This window comes from Manis pentadactyla, chromosome 8 (assembly GCF_030020395.1).
Source record: "Manis pentadactyla isolate mManPen7 chromosome 8, mManPen7.hap1, whole genome shotgun sequence".
NCBI classification, from domain to species: Eukaryota; Metazoa; Chordata; class Mammalia; order Pholidota; family Manidae; genus Manis; species Manis pentadactyla.
Window position 1 is genome coordinate 94,654,301 of NC_080026.1, and position 18,483 is coordinate 94,672,783.

General features: G+C 35.4%; 1 protein-coding gene across 7 annotated transcripts in view; it reads right to left on the minus strand.

The window, feature by feature from the left end:
* Positions 1-18,483, minus strand: part of ASCC1 (activating signal cointegrator 1 complex subunit 1) — a 155,919-nt gene that overhangs the window by 83,468 nt on the left and 53,968 nt on the right. The window lies entirely within an intron of this gene.

Consider the following 18,483-nt stretch of genomic DNA (forward strand, 5'->3'; position numbering starts at 1 on the left):
TCTTGAAGAAAAACAGGGGAAACTCTTCATGACCTTGGACTTGACAAAAGATTCTTAGATATGCACAGGCAACAAAAGAAAAAATACATAAATTAGACATCATCAAAATTAAAAACTTTTGTGTATCAAAGGATATTATTATGGTCACAAGTGAAAAGACAACCTCTAAAATGGCATAAATATTTGCAAATCATATATCTCATAAGGGTCTAGTATCCATAATATACAAAGAACACATAACAATTCAACAACTAAAAGATAAAGAACCCAATTTAAAAAAACAGAAAACAAACTTGAACAGACATTTCTCCAAAGATATTCTTAGAACCTATATTTAGATGACACTCTGTTTTTCTTGGGCATGCCATTCTATCAGGCTACCAGTTCCTTTTTTAAAAAAATGTATTTCATTTTATCAAGGTGAAATTCATGTAACATAAACTTAACCATTTTAAAAGGAAAGATTCAGTGGTATTCAGATCTTTTTTTTTTTTTTAAAGTATATTATTCTTTGAGGAAGCTCTTTACAAAAAACACTGTGTCTATCTTAGTAGACACTGCAGTGTTTTCAGGTAAAACAGTTTGTGTTAAGAATAAATTCTTCCAAGCAAAGAAGTGAGTGAAAAATGAATTTGGAGAGCTATCCGGACACTGGAGTTGCAACATCAAATATGGTCATCCATTTCTGGCATCATTCTTCCTTAAAACTTCTGTCTTTAGGAAACAAAAAAGGCAAATGTACTCATAAACCACCCCCCCTTTTAAACTGAAGTGAAATTGACTTAACATATGATTAACCATTTTAAAGTGTACAGTTTAGTGGTATTCACTGTATTCACAAAGTTGTGTAACCACCAGCTCTCTTTAGCTTCAAAATTTTTTCACCACTCCACATCCCATTAAATAATCACTTCCCATTCCCCATCTCTCGGTAACCTCTAATTTGCTTTCTGCCTCTTTGGATTTGCCTATTCTGCATATGGCATATAAAGAAATCATACAATATATGGCCTTTGTGTCTGGTTTCTGTCACTTAGCATGTTTTCGAAGTTTATCCAAGATATAGATGTACTGGTACCTCATTCCTTTTTATGGCTGAATAATAGTCCACTGCATATATACAACACAATTTGTTTATTCATTCATTCTTTGATAGCCAAATTTGGGTTGTTTGTTTATTTTGGCTATTATGAATGATGCTGCTATAATAAACATTCATGTAAAAATTTCTGTGTTTGCATTTTTTTCAGTTCTTTTGGGGATATACATAAGAGTGCAACTGGGAGGTCATATGGTAATTTTATGTTTAACTTTTCGTGGAACCACCAAACTGTTTTCCAAAGCAGCTGAACCATTTCACATTCCTAGCAGCAATGTCTGAGGTTTCCTATTTCTCCACATACTTAGTATGTCTTTTCTTTGCCAGTACTTGTTATTTTCCTTTTAAAATTTTATTATAGTCATCCTAGTGGTTGTGAAGTGGTATCTCATTGTGGTTTTGATTTGCATTTCCCAAATGACCTAATGTTGAACATCTTCTCATGTCCTTGCTGGACATTAATACATCTTCTTTGGGGAAATGTCTATTCGAATCCTTGGCCAATTTTCTGTATTTTCATTCTTAAATTGTAAGAATTCTTTATTCTGTATTAGTCCCATATCAAATCATGAATCCCTTTCAAAAGTAAGTAGCTCTCAAATTTCATTATACTTATTCTACAAATAAAGAAAAAAAAAGTTGAGAATCTTCTCCAGCAGCAGCAAAGTAGGAATTCTATCACTGAATTTCAAGTTCTCCCATTAAGGGATCGCTGGACTAACAAACTATCCCAAACACAGAGAGATGTATTTATCAAATGCAGATAGCTCATATCCTGTTTTTGGTTCGCCTGAGACTGCCTAATTTTTGCCTTGGCAACAGGAGTTAATAGATTATTCATTTTGTAAGTGTTAATGGAGCTTGAGCTATTTTTACATCTGAAGAGTTTTGTGATTCTATACATCAACCCAAATTGCCTCATTTAATGAAAGTAATTTTAAGGAACAATCAGCTTTAAGTGGGTCAAGGAAGGCTAAGTATAATGCTTATCACCCCAGCTGCTCTAACCCATCTCTTTAGAAAGGCATACAAAATATTAAAAAGTCCCCAAATGATTCCAATATGCACAACTCCACCCCAAACTACAGTTCAGAACTGTTCCCCAACCACTAAGAGCTAATAATTTTTGAGCCCTCACTCTATTCCAAGTACTTCCTATGCACTTTATACCAACAAACACTCTAAAGGGAAGTAGTAGTATCCACATTTTATAGATAAGGAAACTTAAGCATAGAAATTAAGCCATGTTCCCAAATAACACTTCTAGGAAGGAATGAAGCCAAAATTCAAACCCAGGCGGTCAGGCTCCAAAGCCTACATTTTTTATCAATATTATATTGCCTCTCTAGTAATAGCTGCCCTGAGGGTGCCAGAATAATGTGAACATCACCCAGAGACGGGTCTTCAAGCTTTAAGCGTCAGACCCATAACACAATAAGTAGGTCTGGTCACTAAACTAGTCCTGAAAATAAAGCAAAACTCATAATTCTATGAAAAGTGGTTTTAATATTTGCCTTTTCTTAGATATGACACCAAAAGCATGACCCATAAAAGAAAAAATGAATTAACTGGACTTGAACAAAATTTAAAACTTGTACTTCAAAAGACCTCATTAATGAAAAGACAAGCCACAGAGAGAAAAATATTTGCAAATCATATATCTGATTAATATAATAAAAATTCAAAAAGTTCATATAAGAACAAGATATGCAATCCAATTTAAAAATGAGCAAAGGATTTGAAAAGACATTTCACCAAAGAAGATTAAGCTAACAAATATGAGAAAAGATGCTCAGTATCATTAGTCATTAAAGAAATGCAAATCAAAACCAAAATGAAATATCTCTTCATACCCACTAGAATGACTATAATCAACAAGATAGACGATAAGTGTTGGTGAGGATATGGAGAAAATTAACTGCTCATACGTTTCTGGGAGGAATGTAAAATGGTTCAGCCACTTTGGAAAACCATTTGGCAATTTTTCAGAAAGCTATACATTAATTTGTAATACAATATGGTCATCTCACTCCTATGACTCTACTCAATGAAAATATAGGTCCATATAAAGACTTGTAAGCAAATTTCAGATCAGTGTTATTTATAATAGCCAGAGTGGACATAATCCAAATCTCTATCAACTGTTTGTAAATGGATAAACAAAATGTAGTATAACCATACAATGAAATATGGGCAATAAAAAGTAATGAACAACTAATACACATAACAATATGGATAAACCTAAAAAGCATTAGTTAAATAAAAGAAGCCAGATGCAAAATACTACATATTATTTGACTCCAGTTACATGAAATGTCCAGAAAAGAAAAACCTATGAAAGCTGAATGATTAATGGTTGACTGGGTTTAGAGGTGGGACTGCAAACAGGAAGGAGGTTTCTTTTTGGAGCAATGGGAATGTTCTAAAACTGGATTGTGGTAATGACAGCACAACTCTGTAAATTTACTAAAAATGACTGAATTGTACACCTTAAATGGGTGGTTTTTTGGTATGTAAACTACACTTCAACAAAGCTGTGAACATAAATATGTATGTTTATGCCTTTTCTTTTCCTTTTTTTTATTTTAGTATCATTAATGTACAATTACTTGAACAACATTATGGTTACTAGACTCCCCCTATTATCAAGTCCCCCCCCACATACCCCATTACAGTCACTGTCCATCAGTGTAGTAAGATGCTATAAAATCATTACTTGTCTTCTCTGTATATGCTGCCTGTCCTGTGTCCACCTCCCACCCCCCCACCACTACATTATGTGTGCTAATCGTAATGACCCTTTTTCCCCCTTTCCCCTCCATTCCCACCCATCCTCCCCAGTCCCTTTCCCTTTGGTAACTGTTAGTCCATTCTTGGTTTCTGTGATTCTGCTGCTGTTTTGTTCCTTCAGTATTTCCTTTGTTCTTATACTCCACATATGAGTGAAATCATTTGGTATTTGTCTTTTCTCTGCCTGGCTTATTTCACTGAGCATAATACCCTCTAGCTCCATCCATGTTGTTGCAAATGGTAGGATTTGTTTTCTTCTTATGGCTGAATAATATTCCATTGTGTATATGTACCACATCTTCTTTATCCATTCATCTACTGATGGACACTTAGGTTGCTTCCATTTCTTGGCTATTGTAAATAGTGCTGCGATTAACATAGGGGTGCATATGTCTTTTTCAAACTGGGCTCCTGCATACTTAGGGTAAATTCCTAGGAGTGGAATTCCTGGATCAAATGATATTTCTATTTTTAGTTTTTTGAGGAACCTCCATGCTGCTTTCCACAATGGTTGAGCTAGTTTACATTCCCACCAGCAGTGTAGGAGGGTTCCCCTTTCTCCACATCCTTGCCAACATTTGTTGTTTGTCTTTTGGATGTTAGCCATCCTAACTGGTGTGAGGTGATATCTCATTGTGGTTTTAATTTGCATTTCTCTGATAATTAGCGATGTGGAGCATCTTTCCATGTGCCTGTTGACCATCTGAATTTCTTCTTTGGAGAAGTGTCTTGTCTGTTCAGCTCCTCTGCCCATTTTTTAATTGTATGCATTTTCTTTTTAAGAGCATCATAGCAACCCTGAAACAAGTTTTCACCTAAAAGACTCAACTTGCTGAAAGCTATTCTCAAGGAATAATTTTAGAATGTCTGTTTCTTATTTATCTTTCTTATTCGATGACTTTGCAAAGGTCTTTGAACCTATAATCTTAAAAACATCTTGTACATATGAAAATCTATGTTGATTATAAAGTTGGTATCTCAAATCACTGGGGCAAATATGGTTTTTGTTAATATGTTAGGGCAATTGAACTGCCATTTGGGAAAAGAATACATTTAAATCCATTCCTTGCACCACACATAAGAATGAGCTCCAAATCAAAGACTGAAACATAAAAAATGAAAGTATACAAATACAAAAAGAAAACATGGGTGAATTCCTCTATACCCTGAATGTAGAAAAAGGCTTTCAAACTAAGACTAGAAATCTAGATGCATTAAAAGAAAAAAAAGACTGATAAATATGAGTACTTAACAGAAAACTTTTACATGGCAAAAAACATGAGCAAAGTCAGAAGACAATATACTAGAAGAGAATATTTGCAACATACATCACAGATAAAGGGTTAATATCTCCAATATATAAAGAACCTTTAAAATAAAAGGAAAAATAACTAAAAATGCTATTGAACAACAGGTAAAGATAAACAGATACCCTGCAAAAGTAAGGATATAAAAATGGCTCAAAAGGGTATTATGCTCAGTGAAATACGCCAGGCGGAGAAAGACAAGTACCAAATGATTTCACTCGTTTGTGGAATATAAAAATAAAGCAAAACTGAAGGAACGAAACAGCAGCAGACTCACAGACTCCAAGAATGGACTAGCAGTTACCAAAGGGAAAGGGGTTGGGAAGGGCAGGTGGGAAGGGAGGGAGAAGGGAATTAAGGGGCATTATCATTAGTACACATAATGTAGTAGGGGCATGGGGAAGGCAGTATAGCACAGAGAAGACAAGTAGTGACTCCACAGCATCTTACTATGTGGATGGACAGTGACTATAATGGAGTATGTGGTAGGGACTCGATAATGGGGGAAATGTAATAACCACAATGTTGCTCATGTGAAACCTTCATAAGACTGTATATAAATGATACCTTAATTTAAAAACATGGCTTTAACATATGGGAAGATGTACAATTTCACTCATAAAAAGAAGAAATGCAAATTAAAACTGCACTGAAAACCACTTCTCACCTGTCAAACAAAAATTCTAAAGCTTGACAATACACTCTATTGGAAAAGCTGCAGGGAAACAGGCACTTTCATTTATTTCATTTCATAGTGGAAATACAAGATCATGTAACCCCTATAGAAGGAAATTTGGCAATATCTCCCAAAACAAAAGGTATGAATGTGCCCTTTAAACTAGTGTTACAGATCAAATTGTGCCTCCTCCCCCAAATCCATGTTGAAGCCCTAACACTTGATGTGACTGTATTTGAAGATAGGGCCTTTAAGAACATAATTAAGGTTAAAAGAGGTCATAATGGTGGGCCCCTAATCCAACAGAACTGGTGTCCTCATAAAAAGAGGAAGAAAAAATACCAGGAACACATGCACACAAAGAAAAGCCCATGTGAGAAGGCAGCCATTTGCAAGCCAGGAAGAGAGGTCTCACCAGAAACCAACCCTTTCAGCCCCTTGATCTTGGGCTTCCAACCTCCAGAACTGTGAGAAAGTAAATTTTTGTTGTTTAAGCCACTCAGTCTGTGGTTTTCTATTATAGCCAGCCACCCAAGCAATCTAACACACCAGGCAAGCCATAACATACTTCTACAAAACTATCCTGAAGTTAATTTCCAACAATATAAAATACAACTGTGCAAGGGTTAGTCACTACAGCATTTTTGAAAAATTAGAATATACCTAAATGTCCAAGTATAATTTTGCAAAATTAGAACATACCTAAATGGTTGAAAACTATGTATGAACACATATATAAACTGATATGGAGTAATTTCTCAGGACATAATGTTAAATTTAAAAAGTACAATGCAGAAGAGCACATAGCTTGCTACCATTGTGCAACAGAAGGGAATATAAGAGAACATACCTATCTTCACAAAAAGGAACACAGGACAAATAAACCAGAAAGCATGAAGTTGGTGAGGGAAATGGAGTGGAAGGGATACAGAAATGTGTGACACTTCTTTTGAATATGCCCTTTTGTATAGTGTTGTCTTTGGAAGCATGTTGATGCTCTACATACTCAAAATAAAATTCAATCAACAAGGATGGTAAGGGGGAGAAAAAAACCTAAATCTGAAAGCAAATTAAAAAATGAACCCAACTAAATCCACACTAGAGGAGGGGCAAAAAAGGAATAACTAAGTAACTTATGAACACAATACTTTACTTGTTTGCTGGTGGGGGAGAACTGCAAACAAATTCTGAATTCTTTTTAGTGCTTTATTTCTTATAGATGCATGGGCAAAGCTAATTAAGAACTATTTTAGATGTATTATAGGATTGAATAAATGAGTAAAGGTGTTGCTATTGGAAATTAGGATTTTTACTGTGGAAGAAAGGACATAAAAATATGGAATGGCAGAAGGCAAGAAAGAACCTTTGTGGGAAGGGACTATAATCAGAGGTATCTTCATGAACTCTTGATTTCTAAAATATGTATATGTATGAATATATTTGTACATTTGTGCATGTACATAAGTGTGTATATATGGATGCATCTATTTCCCAGCTTTGTTCACATAAAGGACCTAGAAGCAAAGATACCCTGAACATAGCTAGCACCAAGATTTTGGTCTCTAATACCATTTCCCAATAAAAGGAACCAGAGTTCCTTAGAGGAATAGCTGACTCCAGGTCTGTGACAGAGAAATACAAGCTAAGCCTGGAACATCTTCTTATGCCAGAAATATGGAAGCGCCCGGGGAAAAGAAAGGAAGGCATATCCCCAACACAGGAACCAGCTTGAAGGGCCCCCCACTGGTTAAATCAGGGACAATTGGAGCACTAAAATAATTAAGAGTCATAATTTATAAACTATTGAAAAAATAGGAATTTATGATTCTATATCAATGATTGATAGATGAGAAGACAGGTTTTTTTTTTCTTACAGCAGAATGCTGAATGTCAACTGGTAAATATAGAGAAAACAGTACAGCTGGAAAACCATAATTCTGTAACCATCATAGCAAAGATTGGTTTAGGCAAGAATCATCAAAGGATGCTAAATCTAAGGGGAAATTTTGTTGAAAAGCAAAATACTTGCATAGTCTTAAAATCTTTCTCCCCGCAGATTGTTTACTGGTTGTAGGGAAAAATAATAGTAACTATACAATGAAGAAATTAATCAACCTTGATTGGATGATGTAAAAATTAACATTACTAGCAAAGAAAATCATATTGACACAATATGTTGAGAAAGACCTACCATCACTTAAGCAATGTTCTAGCCAGTAATGTATAACCTGAACCTACTCATAAGGAACCATCAGAAAGACCTCAAATGAAAATTTTTATTTTATTTTTTAAAGTCATTGTCAACAAAGACAAAGAAAGGCTGTAGAAATGTTCCAGATTCAAATAGATGAAAGAGACATGACAACTAAATACGACACCCAGTCCTAGACTGGATCCTGTACTGGAGGGGAAAAACTGTTACAACTGACAAGATTAGAATGTAGATGTAAATCAGATAAAACTACCAGTGTTAAATTTATTGAAGTTGAGAATTATATGGTTATTATGTAAAAAAAATTCCTATTCTTAGGAAGTATGATTGAAGTAATTAGGGACAAAGTGCCATGATATATCCAATGCACACTCAAGCAGTTCAGAAATAAAGTAAAAAATGAAAAAGAGAGAGAGAATGACAAAACAAATACAGTAAAATATTAACAACAGGTGAATGCAAGTAAAAGGTACTAATCTTAGTCTTATAAGTTTTCTGTAAGTTTAAAAGTATTAGTATCCTGCTGGTGCTGTCACAAATTATCACACTCAGTGCTCTGAAACACAAATTATTATCTTACTATCTACAAAAAGGAGGCTCTAGAATTTTTCTTTCTTTACCTTATTCTTTGGGCACCTACAATTTTAGTTAACTTGAGCTCACTTGCCAAGAAAAGACTGAATACTGGGAAATAAAACATAGAGAACTCAAAAGAGCAGGAAAAGGAACAGATGGGCTACCTAAAGGCTACAGAATCTGAAATCTTTTGAGGAATCTGCATCATACAAGTTCAAACAGTCTTTAACTGAATTGGAGATTATATAACTTACATGTAACCCTACTGGACAGTCTTTTAATAAGTGAAAAAACACCCTCAGTTTTACACTGCCTAGCAATGGCATCTATGAAGAAAAACTTTTCTCTTACTGAATTATCTAAATTCAATGTGGAACCAATCTTCAAGGCAATGGCATAAATCGCTAGAATCACTATTTTTCATCACTCAGAATATATCATATTTCCACCCACAAGCTTCTTCATTGAAATGAATAAAGACCAACATCAAATTCTTTACTCCAGGGGTTTAATTACGCTGGGCGTTGCTCCAACTTCACCATTATTTAGAGCTGGAACTATTTACTCCATTAGGTTGGCCAACCAGGCTGGCGCCTGAAAATTCTAATGGTGGTGACCTTCCACCCAGCAAGATGAAGCAAAGGGTGAAGTAACAGGAAGTTCCTGGGGTAGTTTTATCTAGAAGAAAGAAAAGAAGTGTTTCTTTATGACTAAGTCACATCTATAAGCCTCAGTTTATTTATTTATTAAACAAGCTTTCATCCAAGGAAAACATGCATGCAAAAGCTACTGCCACAGCAAGCTTATATACAGTTCTAAGCCACAGTTCAGAGTTTGAAATCATGTCCTAACTCAGCAGTCCAGGTAAAAGACCTTAACCCTCTCATTCAAACTGCAGCTCCACGATTTCCCACTAAGAATCACCACATCATCAGAGGCCCTTCATTGATTTTATAATCCAGCACATGGATCTATTGGGACAGAACTGCAGGCAATGCTATCAGCATGAACAATTATAATAAAGAACAGCAAAATCTAAATGTCAAGCTTATGGAAAAGGTCAGTAGATAGAAATATGGATTAGCTCACCATGGAATATTCTCTCTGCTTCCTTAAAGCACCACTTAGAACTCAATAATCCTTTCATGCAGATGGGATAAAATGCAGGTGCATCTGCCAGAGCTGTCAACTGGCAGAAAGAAAGCCTCATGCTCTGTTATATGAGAGTTAAGAAAAGAACCCCTATGAATCTGATCCAAATGTGTACATCCCAGAATGTAAATAATTTATAGCACTCTGCCTTGACATCCTGAGATCCAGAGACAAAAAAATATCCTCAAAGTATATTCAAATATTAATTTTCTAGGAACTCCAGGCATAGCAAAGGTTTGTGATTTAGCTATAAAAGGCTTTTAACCTGGAATACAGAGTCTAGGATTTTAATTCCAACTCTGTTACAAACCAGCAGTAATTAGGCAAGCCATTTCACTTCTCTTGACCTTGGTTACCTCCTCTGTAAAGTAAGGGAGATGGCCTAGCTTACCTCTAAGTCAAAGGTTCTACAAATTTTTTACATGCTCTCACAAAACCTATAAATAAATACAAAATAGTTATTTGTGAGGGATCCACCAATGCACTTCCTGATATGTTATGCAAAGAAAAAGAGGAAATAGTAAGCATGGAGGACTTCCCCTATGCCTATTATGTTTTCTTTATTTTTTTATGGCCAAATCCCATAAAATCATTTCTGACAGGTGGTATAAACCTCATTCACATAGGAAAGTTACTCAAACAAGGCAGGCTAGCGAAAAAAGCATTTAGCTTTGCAACTAGATGAGCCTAGGTTCAAATTCTAACTCTGCCACCCATCAACATTGTGACCCATGATGAGTTACTCAATTCCTCTAAAACTCAATTTTATCATCTATAAAAGAGACATTTCCTTCTCAGGGTTGTTCTGAGGATTAAATGAAATATATGTGAAGCCTCTGGCACACAGTATGGAATAAATATAGGTTTCTCCTCTTCTTTTTTACATGACTATGCAACATTCTAAGCAAATACCATGTTTGTTCTCCTTTTAAAGCACCATCAAGAGCTAAACTAGGCTCTGCTGAGTCATTTCTATTATTCCCTAAGAATGTTCACAAAAGCTGACTTTGATTTGAAAATCTCTATATGTCATGAATAAAATATCTTGTTGAGTAAGCTTCAGAAAACAGGGTTTTGATACTTCTGGCTTATAAATTCTATCCAGACTTACCTACAGAAAAATGGAGAGGTTCTTAAAAACAAAGGGCAAATATTCAATTATCAGGTTTTACACTGACAGAAAAAAAGAATGCATTGTCTAAATACCCTTACCCATTAAAAAGGAACAAAAAGCATCTTCCCCTCACTAAAAGATGCATCCCTCTCATCTTTGATGAGAACAATTGTTAAACCTACTTTTCTAAAAGTTTAACTATAAATCCATAAGTTACTTCTAAGCACAAGTTAGCAATTCATCTACCAACATACATTTATTCCCAAAGATACACACTGGTCACACAAATATTAGTGATGGGTTAACAGTACACCATCTGTTAAAGCCAAATGCCAGGCTGCTTCTTTAGGCCATGCTTTTCCTCATCTCCCACAGTGTAATTCATGGTATTATTACAACAGTAACACATTTAGAGTTCTAGCTATGTGTCGTGCTCTGCTATAAACACCTTAATTTCTTACTTCATTTATTCTTCATATCAACACTAAAGATAGGTACTAATATTATCCCTACTTTAGAGAAGAGCTCCAAAACATCTCTAGAATATATCCCCTTTTGAATACGCCAGAGAACCTAGACTTTTTTCAGCAGACTGTATCAACAGTCTCTAACCTGTAGCTGCATCTGGTACCCCACTCTTTAACTCTCAATCCACCCTCTACAATGCCTCCAGAATCACTTTACTACAATGCTAAATTAATTATATTAGTCCCTACTTAAAATCTTTACTAGTTCCTGACTATCTATAGGATAGATTCAAAATCCTTAATCCATATAAGACCTTTCACACCTGGGTAACATTCACCTTTCCACTCTTAACTCCTACCTCCTCCTTACCCTTACCCACTTTCTAGGCTCCAGTCTTAAATTCCTCACTCTCTCCTGAACACAGCAGACTAGAACACATCCATACCTTGCAAGTGCCATATTCTCTGCCCAGAATGCTCATTGCCACCCACCTACCCCCACTCCCCACCTCCCCATTGCTAGCCTAGCACAAATTCTTGTTCTTCCTATAAGACTCTATTCAAGTGTCCACCCCATCTCTTATTAAGCTTTTTGCAGCCACTGGAGAACCTCTCTCTGGATAACCACTACACTCCCCTCTAATAGCACTAAATCTCACAGTACACTAGCTATTTCTGTAAGAACCTATTTCCCCCCTAGAATATGGGACCTATAAGGGTAGAGTCCATTGTTAGTGTATAATGAATGCAGTCTGGCAAATGGCAGACATTTAATAAACAGTGAATAAAACTGTCTCCATCCAAATGGTGCAATAATCGAATCTTGTAAACATCTCCTTTTCATACTTTTCTATCCAACATCAGAACTCAAGAGTTTACAGCTTTTCTCCCAACCAAAGACAACTTTCTTATCTTCATTCTAAATTAGTTCATAAGGTAATGACAAATTTTGCTACCCCCCTTATACATGAAGAATCCTAAATTACACACTAAAGCTTTTCATAAATTTTCTTCTTCAATGCATAATACTAATGGAAAAAAATTATCCTAATGGGGGAGAAGGCACAGATCCATTAGCCACTTCTGTCCACTGTCCACCTTCACACTACAACTTAAGCAGAATTACATAGTTTCTAGAACTATATAACCCATTCAGGTACTCCAGGCAGCCCGAGAAATCCCATTGCTTCAGACAGATCTATAAGCCTTTAGAATGCTCCACTAAACACAGCTTGGAATTGCCATTTTTCATTACTGATGTGCTTTCTCCTGGACCCTGCTGCGAGATAAAATGGAATTAGAGCAGCATTACTAGCTATAGAATGACTGAGAGATATACAGGGTTTTAATATACTTCTTGAAATTACAGACAGTGAGACATCCTTGAATCTTAACATAAGAAAAGAAAGAGTGAAAAATAAGGTGGAGTTTATCTGCAGATCACATAAACGAAAAATACCATGCTGTTATCTATGAGTAGCTAAATGCCACATTAAATACTCAGGCTTAGGGAGCTGAAGCACAGGGATGATAGTGATGATAATGTCTGTAGTCAAACAACACTTCTTACATAATTGATCAACACAAAGAAGGTGACTTCAGGAAACACTCTTCTAAAAGTAAATTCACAATTCCCTTGGAGAGTCAAGGGTAAGGTCAAGGACAACAGTGCTACCAACAGAGACAGAAAAGAGGCCAACTATTTTAAAGGAAGAAAAAAAAAAGTTCAAGGAAGGGTGAGAGAAGGACAGGATGAGACCTGGGAGCAGAAAAGTAGTGTGTTGTATCAAAAATGTAACCTTCACAGCAATGTTTAAAATTGAAAATTTATAGCTGTGGTAGGCAGAATTCTAAGAATGACCCTCAGTGACTCTCACCGTCATTTAATCCACTCCCCTTTGATTCTGGATGGAATCTGTGAATGTACTGAAACATCACTGCCATGATTATACTGTGTTGTATGGCACAGTTGATATTAATATAGGAAGATTATCCCAACGAGCTTGATCCAGTCAGATAGGCTCTTTAAAAAGCAGAGTTTTCTCTGGCTAGTGGCACAAGTCAAAAATTTGAAGCACAAAAAGGGCTTAACAAAAGCTAGTGGGACCATGTGTCAAGGAAATGGGGACTTAAGACCTACAGCTACAAGAACTGAATTTTGCCAACAATCTGAATGAACTTGGAAGTGGATTGTTCCCCAAGGTTTCCAGGTAAGAAACCAATCTGACCAACACCTTTATTTCAGCCTTGGGAGAACCTAGGCAGAGAATCCAGTTGAACTCATCAGGTCTTCTGATCTACAGAACAACTAGAGTATACTATGAGGTGATAAATAAGTGTTGCTGTATGCTGCCAAGATTGAAGGAATTTACTATGCAGCAAAAGAAAACTAACACAATAGAGTAGGGTATAAATATAAACTAATAAACTCATATTTCAATAGTGCCTTTCATCTCAGATTTCTCAAAAGGACTTGATATATTTTACAAAAGCTATAAAGGAGGATAAATTCACCTTCTCAAAAAAAGAAAGAAAACAAAAACTCAGTGAATTTTTTGAAGCAGATAAAGAATCTCACCCCCTTCAGTCCTGTCTCAGGAGTGAAGATGGTTATCATTAGTGAACAAAATTCCTTCTTAGATGATACATGATCCACATCTTTTTTTTTTATTAGTTAGGAAATAGGGTATGTTTTGGAGTTGAAAAACCCAAACACAACTGTCCCTCCTTTTTAATTCCCCAAATACCATGTAAATTACTTCTCAATTCTAGTCAAAGCTGATCCCAATGGAAATAACCAGCACAACTGGTTAACAGTCAAGTGACCATCAAAATAGCTTCAATTTAAAGAGGATTTTTTTTTCTGTTCAAATAATTTCCCACAGGGACTCCCAGGACTAATTTCACATATTTGTTCAATTGAATTGTATAAATTGGAGCAGTTACTAGGTCCTACAAAACTTATATTATCCATTCTACTTACCACAGGGATACCCGCTAGCTGTGGTACCATGGGCAAGTTACCCTCCCAAACCTTCCATTTCTTCATTAGTAAAATGGAAAATCAGTATCTACCTCCTAGGGATAGATTGCAGACTAAACAAAATACACACAGGAAGCATTTAGAAAACACCATCTAGCACAGTGCAAGAGCTCAATAATTATTTTCTATTTTATATGTCACTCAAGGTCAACTGAGTAAATAAAAATAGTGGTAAACTCAGCCCTGTTCACAATATTACAAATTTTAGAAAAAAAAATGTACGAATAGCAGCATTACTCAAAATAGCCCAAATGTGGAAAAAACCCAAATGTTCATCAAGAGATAAATGCATTAACAAAATGTGGTATATCCATACAATGGAATATCTGGCCATAAAGAGAAACAAAGTAGTATTACATTAGAAAATATGGATAAACCTCGATAAACACTATACACGAAAGAAGTCAGACACAAAAGCCACATACTGTATGATTCCATTTATATAAACTTCAGAATAGGAAAATCCATAGAGACAGAAAGTGAGTTAGTAGTTGTCAGGCGCTGGGGGAAGAAGGCAATGGGTAGTGATGCTTAATGGGTATGGGGTTTCTTTTTGGGGATGATGGAATTATTCTGGAATTTGGTAGTGGCAATGCTTGTACAGTGTAGTAAGTATACTAAACACCATTGAATCTGCACTTTAAAAATGGGAATTTTAACTATTCCAAAAAATAGAAGAAGGAAAGCTTCCAAATTCACTCTACAAGACCAGGTTTACCCTGATACAAAAATCAGACAAAGACACTCCAGAAAAAGAAAACTGCAGACCATATCGCTCAGGATTATAGACGCAAAAATTCTGAACAAAATACTAGCAAACCAAATTTAAGAATACATTAAAAGGATCATTCACCATGATCAAATGAGATTTACTCAAGGGATGCAAGGATGGTTCAATATCCACAAGTTAATCAAAGTGGTGCACCACATTAAAAAAGGAAGGATTAAAAACCATATGATCATCTCAATGGATACAGATAAAGCATTTGATAAAATTCCACATCCACTCATGATAAAACTCTCAACGAAAGGAGTACAGAGGGAATATACCTCAGCATACTAAAGGCCATATGTGACAAACCCACAGCCAACATCATACTAAATGGTGAAAAGAAAGCTAAAAGTTTTACCTCTAAGCTCAGGAACTAAACAAGGATGCCCACCTTCACCACTTTTATTCAACACAGTACTGGAAGTCCTAGCCACAGCAATCAGACAAGAGAAAGAACTAAAAGACATCCAAATTGGTAAGGAAGAAGTATAACTCACTATTTACAGATGACATATACTATACAGAGTAAACTCTAATGTCTTCATCTAAAAAACTATTCAAACTAATAAATGAATCCAGTAAAGTTGCAGGATACAAAATCAACATACAAAAAGTCTGTTGCATTTCTATATACTAAAAATGAACTAACAGAAAGAGAAATTAAGAAACAATGCCATTTACATCAAAAAGAGTACAATACCTACAAATAAATTTAACCAAGGAGATGAAAGACCTGTACTTTGAAAACTATATGACATTCATGAAAGAACTTGAAGATGACACAAAAAATGGAAAGGTATACCACAGCTCATAGACTGGAAGAATTAATACTGTGAAAATGTCCACACTACCCAAAACTACCTACATTTCAATGCAATCCCTATCAAAATACCAAGAGCATTTTCTACAGAACTAGAACAAATAATCCTAAAATTTGTTGGAACCATAAATGACCCCAAATAGTCAAGACAATCTTGAGAAAGATGAAAACAGCTGTGAGACTCCATTTCAAACTATATTATAAAGCAACAATAATCAAAATAGTATAGTACTGGCACAAGAACAGATACATAGACCAGTGGGACACAGCAGAGGGTACAAAAATGAACCCACATCTATATGGTCAATTAATATATGACAAAGAAGACAAGAATATACAATGGGGAAAAGACAGTCTCTTCAATAAATGGTGTTCAGAAAACTGGACCACTGTCTTACACCATACACAAAAATAAACTTGAAATTGATCAAAGACTTAAATATAAGATCTGAAACCATAAAACTCCTAAAAGAAAACAGAGTACACTTTGGAATATATGCCTCAGCAATTTTTTTTATGGGTATGTCTCTCCAGACAAGGGAAACAGATGCAAAAATAAACAAGTGGAACTACAGCAAACTAAAAAGCTTCTGCATAGCAAAGGAAACCATGAAAAAAATAAAAAGGCAATTCACTGAATGGGAGAATATATTTACAAATGTTCTATCCGATATGGGGTTGATATCCAAAATATATAAAGAACTCATACAACTCAACACCAAAAAATCAATCTGATTAAAAAATGGGCAAAGGACCCCAACAGACACCTTTCTAAGACTATACAGATGGCCAAAAAACACATGAAAGATGCTCAACATCACTAATCATCAGGTAAATGCAAATCAAAACCAAAATGAGATATGACCCCATGTTAGTCAGAATGGCTAGCATCAAAAAGACAAGAAATAACAAGCGTTAGTGAGGATGTGGAAAAAAGAGAACCCTCATGCATTCTTGATGGGAATATAAACTGATGTCCAGTATGGAAAACAGTATGGAGGTTCCTCAAAAAATTAAAAATAGAAATGCCATGTAGCACAATAATTCCACTTCTGGGTATTTACCCAAAGCAAACAAAATTCCTGATTTGAAAAGATATATGCACTCCTATATTTATTGCAGCATTTTTTACAAGAGCCAAGATACAGAAGCAACTCAAGCAACTCAACTTTATCCATTAACAGATGAATGGATAAAAAAGATGTATACATACACAATGGAATAATACTTGGCCATAAAAAAGAATGAAATCTTGCCATTTGGGACAACATGAAAGGAACAACCTAACGGGTATTATGCTAAGTGAAATCAATCAGGCAAAGAAAGATCAGCACCATATGATGTCACTTACATGTGGAATCTAAAAATCAAAACAAATGAATAAACAAGCAAATAAACAACCCAGAAACAGACTATAAATACAGAGAACAAGCTGGTGGTTGCCAGAGGGAGATGGGTGGAAGGATAGGTAAACAAGGTGAAGGAATATTAAGAGGTATAAACTTCGAGTTATAAAATAAATAAGCCATGAGGATGAAAGTTCCAGCATGGAGAATGAAGTCAATAGTATTGTAATAACTTGGTATCATGACAGATGGTAATTACATTTATCATGGTGAAGATTTAGTAATGTACCTAAATGTTGAATCACTATGCTATACACTTGAAACTATTATAATACTATGTCAACTATTCTCAAATTTTTAAAAATGGGAATTTTATGCTATATGAATTATATCTCAATTTAAATATATATGAGAATGTCTCCTTTTGCACATGAAGAACTAACTCCTATAGGACTTGCCTTCCTGACATCAATAACTAGAAAACCAGATAAAATATATAAAACAAATGTTTTCAGACACTGGAACAGATAGTACTGGACTGTGATTCCTAAGAGAGGAGATCAAAATGAGCCCCTTCCTGGCTTTCTGAATGAATGCAATTTCCTAACAGTGGCACAGAGTAGGAAACCCAAGCACAGCCCAATGATCCCAATAAATTAAGGTGACAAAACCTGCAATTCAGGAATGCCAAGGCAAATGAAATTCTGGGGCCAAACACTGAAGAAAAAGAAGTTATGCAAAGAAAAGGGCTCCAGTAATCTGCAAGAACATCTTTTGGAGACATGAGCTAAACAACAATCTGCACATGCACAGGGAAAAATTCGCAAGACCAGATAAAGAACAACTAACTACTGAGTAGCTGTAAGCAAACAATACCCAAAGCTCAAACAGCAGGATACACTCAAATTCCCATCAGCCATAATGAAGAGACCAACTTGAATAGTCAGAGCATTGAATAGGAATTTCAGGAGAGACACACTTTAGCAGTGAGGCTAAATTAGTCCTAAAGTAAAGAATACTCTGGATCTGACCTTAAAAGGCTTAAAAACAAGATTTGGAATGATTATTCTGATGCACAAATAACTATCTTCCAAAACAAAGTTTAAGAC